Source organism: Scyliorhinus canicula, chromosome 4 (assembly GCF_902713615.1).
Source record: "Scyliorhinus canicula chromosome 4, sScyCan1.1, whole genome shotgun sequence".
Lineage (NCBI taxonomy): Eukaryota > Metazoa > Chordata > Chondrichthyes > Carcharhiniformes > Scyliorhinidae > Scyliorhinus > Scyliorhinus canicula.
In genome coordinates this window covers 169,033,645-169,045,417 of record NC_052149.1, presented here as the reverse complement: position 1 = coordinate 169,045,417, position 11,773 = coordinate 169,033,645, and positions in this window count along the sequence as shown.

The window sequence follows — 11,773 nt, the reverse complement described above, 5'->3', positions numbered from 1 at the left end:
GCACCAAAATATTCCGGCCCGTATTCAATTTCAGACAAAATTAGCCCCTCAGTTTACAAGATAAAATACCCCAATGGAAAGACCGCGTGGTTCCATATTAACCAGCTAAAGGCATATGGAACACAGTCTAACCATGCACACCATGTCCTGCTAGACGCAGCAGAACACCTCGCCCCGCCCACTAGAGACACGTTTCCACCATCCCCCTCACAGACCAGTTCTTCATCGGACTCGCCCACGACTCCGCCCACTGACCACAACAGACCACGCCCTGAAACGCCCACAAGCTGCCGCAGCAGAGACAGCGATACTGACACTGACTCTGAGGACAGCCACAGCACACAACCCTACAGCCCACACTGCAGCGACTATGACCCCGACTCCAGTGACCCCATGGAAGTCACCTATATCAAATATCCAGACCCACCACCCGACCCCGACTACCCTGACAATGCCCATTCAAGTTTAGACCCAACACTTTGGCACAGGGACAATTCGTACAGACTTGTCCGTAATGACGAAAGTGACCCCCGGTCACATAATTACAAAATTGCATGCCTGATCCACACAAGGGTGTGGGATCCGGGAGAGCAGGACGACACGGTGTCTGAATCCCGATACGGCAACCCCTTTGTGACCCTGTTCACAGAGGCAGAGAAAAAGTGAGGTGTCCAGATGATGTAAAATAGGAACCGCTTGAGGGAAGCGATATCCTTTCTGATGGAACCTGCACGTATGTTTTGTCCGTGAGTTTATGTTTGTTTGTTTTAAGGTTATTGGTACAGTTGGAGGTTGGACACCTTCTTTTCAGCTGAAAAGATTGTGACCACCTCGCACGCACTTTAGCTTGTCCGCAGATACCTTTGAGAACTTCGGTTCCCAACCCAATGGTTTGATTGTGCCCTCACACGCACACTAAGTTTATCTGCAGATATCTCTGAGAACTTCAGTTCACTGTTTTCAGATGTTGGAGCATCTTGGCTCCTCCCTTGTTTTTAGGTGCCCCTCTATTCGGTGAATAGAGGCTGCAAACCCACGGTAAACACATTCTTGCCCGTTTATTCCAGGTTACTCAGGCAGTGGACAAACGGCACTGAGGACCCGCCCTGTCTGAGAACCCACTTTGGTCAGCCAAGCTCGGGTACGGCACAGCACGCCTTACCTGGGGATCCCATTCAAATCTTACCCATACGCAACCCATTCGACCTTTTGTTTCAAATTTGTTTTCATTTTTCGTTAGGTAGCCCTTCGGCCGCCATCCCACATGCTATTTACATCCAGGAACATTCAGATGGTAAATTAGCAAAGCCTGCGAGACGGCTCGCAGGAGGAAAGTTGTTAGGTGTATTCTGTTCCTAAAATTCGCTTTTGAAAAAAAAATGAGGGGAGTCACAGGGTGTGACTTGGCCAGTCATTTTAATGGGTCAATTGGAATTAGAGGACAGATACACTAACAAGTACGGATATTAAACTGTGTATTGACAGATACTGTGCTTGATCCCATAGCTTTCGAAGGACGAAAGAGGGTTCACAGCAAGGATCGGCCATACAGGAGGAAGAGAAAGAGAACGAAGAGAAGACCATGATGGAAGCCTACCTATTACTGTTAAATGTTGTATTTCTATGTGTGGAAGCAAGGCACGTTTCCCCCACAACCCCCGCCGTCAATGTTTCCCTCACACCAACTCCCCCGTGCTCAGCTCTGATCAGTGAAGTTCAGACCTGGTGCACAAAATTTATGACATGGTACTCCATGTCATACGTGATTGAATCACTGCTAGTGATTGCAATCCTCTGCATAATTGTACAGACCCTCAGGTTGAGGAAGTGGAAAAGGAGAGCCTCCCGTTCCTGCCCCTCAACCGTTTATGGAGTTCGATCCCCTATTTTTCGGTTTCATCAATCCCCCTTGCCCCTTGATGAATAAAGCACTATGTTAATAAAGGATACCCATGTATTATATTGTCCTGAACTCGACTGCCGAGTCAGGAAGTGATATGTAATGTGGTGTGAATGGATAAGGTTTTTAGACTGTAATAAAATGTTTAAAGTAAGGATAAGGATAATAGTTGTGATAGGTAAAGGTTCCCGGTTTTGGTAATGCATGTCCCCTTTGACATAGCGCCAAGTAGAGATGTCAGATTTTAAAAAATTTCTTCCCATAGTCAAGGACAGAGTAGACGCCCAGGAACTTGCTGAGGTCAGGGAACCCAAAGAGGGCACCCAGAAGCACTCGAAGCAACGTGCATAGGTGATCCTTCACAATTTTATTGTGAGGATCACAAGGAGGGAATGTAGCCACCTAAGATGGACACTGGGCTACAAAATGGAGAACTGCTAAGGCTGCAGGGAGAAAACAGTCTTAGCAAGGACAAGCAGTTTGCAGAAGGCTAATTAGCATTCTGCACGTACAGAAACCAGTTTATGGCCAGGTGCAGGATCTCAGCTAAAGGTGTAAATGGCAACAACGATTTGCATAGTAATGAGGTGATCCAGATCTAGGCCCACACAATAGAAACATTTGGGTTTGAATGGATACTTTGAGTGGACGCCCAGACGAAACGGCACCATAAGTATCCATCACAAAGCACCATAGAGACCTCCCCACCCATCGAGAAGCGACCCTCAGATTGGGAGGTTTGGAAAATATCGATTGGGAGAAGACCCAATTGATACCTAGCAGGTGAAAGAGCCCGCCCCAAGGGGCACGGACCTCTAGGACCTATAAAAAGAAGGTCAAGCACATGATTCGGTCTGTTGCTCCCAGACTCCGGCCTAGGCTGTTGCATCCTGACTCCGACCCCAGCCTCCAGATCCTGTCTTTCATCACCGGCCGTTGAGCACCAGCCATCGTTCAGTAAGTGTCAAAACAACGCTCGCTACGTGACCCCGGCATTGCTTATACTCTAGCCGACTATTAGTGAACAGAAGGTGCAGTCCAGAAAGGAACAAAAGGCCTTGTCCCCTGACCTTGCTGGTTCCTACTTAGATAAGTATTTAGTCGTTTAATAATAGAAATAAGTATTAGTCTTTAGCGTATGCATGCATATTTATTATATTGGTTATAATAAATATCAATCGTTTGAACTTACTAATCGGTGTACAGTTTTATTACTTTGAACTGTTGCACGTTTTGCTATGGGTGTAAAACGCGTTTATTGGGGTGTATTAACTTGCCTGTGTTAAAGGCCGTGTGCTTAACACCACTAGGCTCTGTCAATGTATTTTCAGCTCAGGAGTCGCCAGTTGCCATATAGACAACTCACATATATCTCAAGGTCAGGTTCAAAGTAATAAAACGATACACCGATTAGTAAGTTCCAAACAATCAATATTTATTATACAATTAGAATAAATACGCATGCACACACTAAGGGACTAAGCTATGACTAAACTAAGCAAACAGAATACTTAACTACACAGGAACAGGCAAGGTCAGGGAGCGAGGCCTTCGTCCCGGTCTTGGGCTGCAACCTTCAGAAAGCGTGCTGGTCACTGGGGGTCTAGCGGGCTTGGTTCGCGTAGCGAGCATCGTATTGGCACTTACGGTTCGGCGGCTGGTGCTCAACGGCTGGAGTCAGGATACAGGTTCAAGTTCTTGGTCAGGGCCGGAGCACGAAACAACAGACAGGACCATGTATGGGGGTCTATATTTATAGGGGTCCCCAATGTCCTTCCCTCTTCCTGATACCTCTAGGTATCGATTGGATCGCTTCCAATCGATATCTTTTGAATTCCTCCAATGTAAGGGTCTTTCTCGATGGTGGGGGCGGTTTCTATAGTGGATACTTCTGGTGCCGCTCTGTCTGGACATCCACTTAAAGTATCTTATTCAAACCCAAATGTTGCCATTGTGTGTGCCTAGATCTGGACTGCCTCATTAGTATGTAGAACGTTCTGCCATTATCACCTTTGGTTGGAGATCTTCCACCTGGCCAGAAACTGGTTTTGCTGCTTGCAAAATGCTAATGAGTGTTTGCAGGCTGTTTGCCTTGGCTAAACTGTTTTTCCCTACAGTCTTAGCAATTCTCCATTTTGTTTGGTTCAGTGTCCATTTTAGGTGGCTACAGTGGCTACAGAACCTGACCTTGATATACTTGTGAGGTGTCTAAATACGGCACCTGGCGTCTCCGAGCAGAATTACATACACAGAGCTGTAGTAGTGTTAAGCACACGGCCTTTAAACGGAGGCGTGTTAATACATTCCAATAAACGCGTAATACACTCAAGTAAAATGTGCAACACATTCTAATTTGAGGAAAGTCAAATTCAGAATGGTCTGGATTTATCTTTTCTCCCGTAGTTATAACTATAAACACACCCTCCTGTTTTCCTTCCCTGTCATGATACTTTTTGAGCATATTAACATGACAAATTCTGAGTTTTCCATCTATCTGGCATTCTTATCAAATAATTCACCTCACTCAATTTCCTTTCAATTTGATAAGACTCACTAAATATTGCTTTTAATAGTTCACCTATAACTGGTAACAACACTCGTACTTTCTCCCTGTGTTGTTCCTTGTGTCTTATTAAAGCTCGTAGTCTCAAAGTTGGAGAAGATGCTTTATTGCGAATTTGTTCTGTCTTCAGAGCTTAACTTACAGCTACCTCAAATGCTGCCTGCCTGTGTCTGTGTCCTGCTCCCAGTTCTGCCTTCCGTGAAGTGTGTCCTCACTTCCTGTCCCGGTGTATTTATAGCTCTCCCGTGCTCCCTCTAGTGCTTGTTCAGTTGTATTGCATCTACACTGATACACAATCACCACATTTCCCCTTTTTTCTTTACTTATTTTCTGTACATCGTTAAAGAAAATTGTACAAAACAGTTAGATTACTTATGATATGTGTATCTATACAAGTGATGGTGCTATTGCATATTTTACACAGCCAATTTATATTTATGAGTCCAATCTTAATAAAAACATTTATGAGTCCAAACTTGATGAATTTGTCCATTGAGTTTTTTTCTTTTTTGTTGTTGACGTGGTGATGTTGCAACTCCGTTGTGAATGTTGTCGGTGTTGTTGTTATTTTACATAACCAATACATCATCCCGAGGTGTTTGCATGGCCGAACCACTGATGTTGACTGACATGGACTTTTTTTCTGTGCTTGTGATATCGATTTAGTATGTCATCTGCCTTGAAAGCTGGTGCGCTTGCTTGTTCTGGAGCAGATGTGAGTTTGTGGGATTCCTTGTCATCCCATGGCATGTTTGTAGTCTTGTCATTGTTTTGCAGTGTGCAGTGGCATTGTCCTTCATGTGCAGAGTTGTACCATTTTGTACAAGTCGTTGTTTCATTGCTGTTGTTTCTATCGTTCCTGTCTTTGTTGTTTTCGTTGCCGTTCTTGTTGCTGTTTTTGTCGTTTCTGTCTTTGTTGTTGTCGCTATCTTTGTTATGCTTCTTGTTGGTTTTGTTGTTCTTCTTGTAGCTTTTGTCGTTGTGCTTGTAGTTTTTGTTGTTGCTGTTGTTGTTCTTGTTTCCGCAGTGCTTCTTGCGATTTTTGTTGTTCTTATCGCGCTTCATGTTGCTTTTGTTCTTGCTGTTGTTGTTCTCGTTTCTGCTGTGCTTCTTGTGGCTTTTATTTTTCTTGTTGTGCTCAATGAGTGTCCCGTGTGGATAATTTGAGTCATTGTCACAGTTATTGGCGCGAGTGTCCTTTGTGGTGTCTGTTACATTGAACGTTTCATCTAGAGAATGGTGAGAATGATCTGATGTTGCATTAATGCTGGTGACATCGGTCATTTGTGGTGGATTTGCTTCCTCTTCCTTGCTTCCTTGGTGCTCCTCTTCTGGAGTAATTTGTGGTGGATTTAATTCATCTCCTTTGCTTTCCAGGTGCTCATCTTCTGGAGTCAAGTTCTTCACAATTTAATTTTCTTGTTGGTCTTGGTGCTCCTCTTCTGGAGTCAAAATCTTCACGATTTCTATTGGCGTGGTCTCTCAGGATTCTTGGTGCTCCTCTTCTGGAGTCAATATCTTCACGATCTGTATTGATGTGGTCTCTCTGGACTCTTGGGTGGCCCTACTCTGTGCTTCTGTACAGACGAGCTGAGATCTGTCAGTCTCGCTGTGATCCTGCACCTCCTGTATGTCGAGTGTGATCACCTTGTCACTGTTTTCGCATGCAGTGGGTAGATTTACATTGTCTTCTTGATTATGTGAGCTTGGTAGACTTTCATAGCCTGCTTGCGGTTGCTCAGAAACAGCGGGTTGACCTTCATGGTCTTGTTCATACATGGTGTTCGCTAGGGAGTGTTTGCTTGCTTCCATGTTGGAGTCTTTCAACAAGCTGTCTGTGGAGGCTTGCGTCACTCTCTTTGTGGAGTCATTCTGTGCTCTCTGTGTGGCGTCGTCTTCGTCTTGGGTATTGCTGTCATCCAATGTATCGACGATCTGCCATGGCACCATGGTGTTGGATTCATCTACCACGAGTAGATTCGTGTTGAGCTTTGCAACCGTGACGCTGACGCTGTGATCAGCATATCCGAATAACTCAGCCATGTCTGAGTTGTATTGTTCGAAAAACAAATCATCTTTTTTTGTTTCGGATATTTTTTTGTTCTCTTCACTTTGGGTGGGGCAGACTGCTTTTTCCAGGGTGTTGTGAGAGTTATTTTCAACTGCTGGTTTAAGTTCAGGCGTTTTTTTGTCTTCTGAGGCAAGAAAATTTGGTTTTACAGCTTTAAGTATCTTTTCAATTTTTGGGCATTTCCCTTTTAAGTGGGCGTGGTCTGGATCCTCAGACGTCATGACGCTCGTGACGTCATGCGTAGGAATCAATCGCGCATACGCAAATCGGCCTTCCTTTACTGTGCGGTTTTGTGTCCACTGCGCCTGCGCGGCTTGTGCATGCGCATAACGATCGGCGACCAAAACGTTTTGAGACTGCGCATGCGCATAACGATCAGCAACAAGAACTTTTTTACACTGCGCATGCGCGGCTTGCGCATGCACAGAACGCCAAATGGGTGATTGTAACTGCGCATGCGCGTCTTCTGTTTCCTGCGCATACGCAGATTTTCGTTCTTTGTTCCCCAGACTGTAAAATGTGCTCCAACGCCATTTTACAGCGGATTTCAGCATTCTTTCCCTTTGAAAAGTGTAAGTTACCTTTTCCTTTCAATCTGAACTGGACCTCAGCGTTTTGTCTCTGTGAAAAATTCAAGTTACTTCTTCCTTTTGATCTCAACTGGATTTCAGCGTTTTGTCTTTGTGAGAAGTTCAAGTTACTGTTTCTTTTTGATCTGTACTTTTCACTTGCGATTTCTAGACTGAACCCTTTCTGTTCTGATAGTGATTGTTTGAGTTTTGCATCACGCAGTCTCTGTGCAGTTTGGCCTCTGAGCATACAGTGCTGTTCAAATTCCATACAGTGCTCTTCAAATTTTTTTTGTATTATTTGTAAGTTGTTGCTGTCTTCAGCTTTCGAGTATTTAAAGCCATTATATACTTTTCGAGCTGCATGTCCTGCGATGAGCAGTGCTATTTTCATTTTGTCTGAGGCTGCTGCTAAATCATTAGCTACGATATATATATCGAACACTTGTTTAAATCTTTTCCCGACATTACTTTCATTACCGGTTAGGTCCAGCTGAGGTGGGGTTCCAACCCACATCATCGAATAAGCGAGGTCTTCACAAGTCGAATGCCCGGTAGGAGTTCTTCTTGCCATTTTGGTCTTTCTTGTCTGCAGCTGAGTTGTCTTGTAGTAAGCGTCTGAAGTCACTCCTTGGTACCATGTGTTGTTCCTTGTGTCTTAATAAAGTTCGTAGTCTCAAAGTTGGAGAAGATGCTTTATTGTGAATTTGTTCTGTCTTCAGAGCTTAACTTACAGCTACCTCAAATGCTGCCTGGTTGTCCTGTTGCCAAGTCCCCCTTCTGTGAAGTGTCCTCACTTCCTGTCCCTCTGTATTTATAGCTCTCCCGTGCTCCCTCTAGTGCTTGCTCAGTTGTATTGCATCTACACTGATACACAATCACCACACTCCCCACAAATAAAATTAGGAATTTTTGATTTCTTATTCTTCCCTTTTTTATCACATGCTGTGACAATTGTACATGCTTTTTAGCCAACTCACCAGCCCTATTTAATCGCTCCCTAATGTTTGACACTTAGTCCAACAATGTAATATCAGAATTGTGACTCACCAATTTCTTCTTAACCAATTTAAATAATCCTTTGATCTCATGATCAAAAATCAATTTGAACAGACTAAATTTAGTTGATTCATTAGGTGCATCCCCATTTGCAAATAATACAAACAGAATTCCTTTATCCTCTGGATAATCCCGACCACAGGTCCTCAACAGAGAACTATAGAATTACCATAGAATTCCTATAGTGCAGAAAGAGGCCATTTGGTCCATCGAGTCTGCACCAACTCTCTGAAAGAACACCCTACTTAGGCCCACTCCCCCACCCTACCCCTGTAACTCCATAACCCCACTTGACCTGTGTATCATTGGACACTAAGAGGCAATTTAGCGTAGCCAATCAAACTAACGTGCATTTCTTTGGACTGTGGGAGGAAACCGGAGCATCCAGAAGAACACTACATAGTCATGGGGGTAAAGTGCAAACTCCACACAGCCAGTCACCCAAGGCCAGGATTGAACCAGGGTCACTTGTGCTGTGAGGAAGAAGTGCTAACCACAGTGTCATCATGCCGCCCCTATCTTTAAAGATCTTTAAAGCTCCCTGCGATTCTGGGTGATATGCAATTGATTTAAATCGCTTTACTCCAAAGTTATCCAGAACTTCAGTGAATAACTTTGATATAAAATTGGAAAATTATCTGTTTGGACTTCCTTTTGTAGTCCTTAAATGCTAAACATTTAGCTAACTCTTTTGCAGCCCTCTTAGCTGTAATATTTTGCAATGGAATGTCCTCCAGCCATCAGCAAATACTGATTCCCAGTTTTTGTCTCAATTAGTGGATTTAGATTTATCGTCATGTGTACCAATGTACAGTGAAAAGTATTGTTCTGTGCACAGTTACATTGTACCATATATGAAAAACATAAGCGATATGATAGATACACAATGTAAATACATGGACTTAGCGTGAAGCATACAGAGTGTAGTGTTACACAGTAGAGGAGATGCGTGGAGAGATCAGTTCAATCCATTAAAGGGCCATTTAGGAGTCTAGTAACAGCAAGGAAGAAGCTGTTTTTGAATCTGTCAGTGCGTGCTCTCTGAATTTTGTATCTTTTGCCTGATGGAAGAGATTATTAGAAGGAATACCCCAGATGGGAGGGGTCTTTGATTATGCTGCCCACCTTCCCGAGGTCGCGGGAGGTATAGACAGAGTCAACGAATGGGAGGCAGGTATTCGTGTGATGGACTGGGCTGTGATCACGACTCTCTGTAGTTTCTTACAGTCTTGGGCAGAGCAGCTGTCATACCAAGTTGTGATGCAACAAGATAGAACCCTTTTTATGGTGCATCTGTAAAAAATTGGTCAGAGTAAATGTGGACGTGTCAAATTTCCTTAGTTTCCTGAGGAAGTATATGCGTTGTTGTGCTTTCTTGGTCATAGCGTCGATGTGGGTGGACTAGGACAGATTTTTGGTGATGCTTCCTGAAGTCAATGACCAGCTCCTTAATTTTGTTGACATTGAGGGAGAGATTGTTGTCATTGCACCGTGCCACTAGGTTCTCTATCTCCCCTTTGTACTCAGACTCATCATTGTTTGAGATCCAACCCACTACAGTCGTGTCATCAGCAAACTTGTAGATGTAGTTGGAGCCGAATATTGCCACACAATCGTGAGTGTACAGGGAATATAGTAGGGGGCTAACTACGTAGCTTTGTGGGGCCCTGGTGTTGAGAAATATTGTGGAGGAGGTATCGTTGTTTATCCTTACTGATTGTGGTCTATGGGTCAGGAAGTTGAGGATCCAGTTGCAGAGGGAGGAGCTAAATCCTGGGTTTTGGAGTTTGGATATGAGCTTGGCTAGGATTATGAAAGGCTCCTGAAATGCTGGAACCCATATTTTATTTATTTATTTATTTTTTTAATTTAAAGTACTCAATAATTTTTTTCCAATTAAGGGACAATTTAGTGTGGCCAATCCACCTACCCGGCATATCTTTGGGTTGTGGAGGTGAGACCAACGCAGGCACGCACAGAAGGTACAAACTCCACCCAGGGCCGGGATCGAACCTAGGTCCTCAGCACCGTGAGGCAGCAGTGCCAAATACTGTGCCTACCTGCTGCCTTCGGAACACATATAAGGGTCCTGGCTTGATTACCGCTTGAGCTTATCCTATCGCCTGACATGTGTGACATATATGGCAATATTCAGTTACATCCTTATGCAGGCTAGGCCAATAAAAATGTTTTTAAATTTTTGCTTGAAGTTTCCTTACACCTAAATGCCCCCCATTGGAACCTCATACGCTTCCCGCGAAACCTCCTTTCTATAACCCACCAGGAATGCAACTTTGCTAAACTCTTGCCCTTTTCTCTTTTGCCTGAATAAGTAAAGGTCTCCACTTTATCTATTTTTTTATTATAAATTTAGACATTTCCCGCTTTTGTCTTTTCTCGCACTTTTCATTTTCTATCTTTGCTGGATTTAAAAGTGTGTTGAAAAAAGGCTTTGACCTATGAATCAACTCTTTGTCGTCAGCAAGCTCCATGGCTTTTCTTGCAGTTTTAACTCTTTGAGCCTCCACATGAGTTCTTATCACTGCAGGGAATAAATGTTTAAATTCTTCCAACAGGATTGCTTCTCTAAGGGCCTCATAGGTTTCTTCTATTTTTAATGTTCTCAACCACTTATCAAAATTATTTTGTTTAACCCTTTTAAATTCAATGTAAGTCTGTCCAAACTGTTTTCTTACATTTGAAAACTTTTGTCTGTCAGCCTCCGTGAATAACTCATAAGCACTGAATGTAGCTTTCTGCACTGTATTGTAGACCTTTCCTCTAACAAAGACACAATTCACTCGCTCTATCTACAAGTTTAGTCTGTAAGAGCAGTGTCCAAATAGCTTGCAACCAATGTATGGCTATTTTCTCAAACGTCTCTTTGGCATGATTTTTGAAATACTTTTTCTGCCTGACAATTCTTGTACATTTAAATGTGTTTCTATTTCTTCAGACACCTCAGCTTTTTTAATACCTGGAGGCAGCACGGTAGCACAAGTGGATAGCGCTGTGGCTTCACAGCGGCAGTGGGCCAGGTTCGATTACCTACTGGGTCACTGTCTGTGCGGAGTTTGCACGTTCTCCCCGTGTCTGGGCGGGTTTCCTCCGGGTGCTCCGGTTAGCAGGAGTTATTGGGTTTGGGGGGATAGGGTGGAAGTGAGGGCTTAAATGGCCACTCTTGGCCACTGCAAGAGCCAGTTTTGCAGTCACCTTATTTTAAATCACACACCTCCTCACTTGGTTCCGTGCTTTCCACACTTTCGGCTTGTTGAAAAGTCACAAATTCCCTTTACCCAAGGAATTACGCTTTTTAAGATCCCGGATGAGCTCCCAATTTTTGGTACAAACCACGCTGATACTAAATGTGAGGGTATCTCAAACCCAGAAGGGTAATTTGGAACATCAGTTCATAATGATATTTGTGTATTTCCTAGTATAATATGAGGAACAATGTAGAACCCAGTAAGGAACAGTTCAGTCATTGTGTGAACAATAAATAAAGGATATTTATTAAATTAAAAGAAAGACAAAAACACACATGACAAGAAGGACTGTCATGAAAGGCACGTGTGTATAAAAAACTCTCCCTTGGTCCCCAGCTACATACG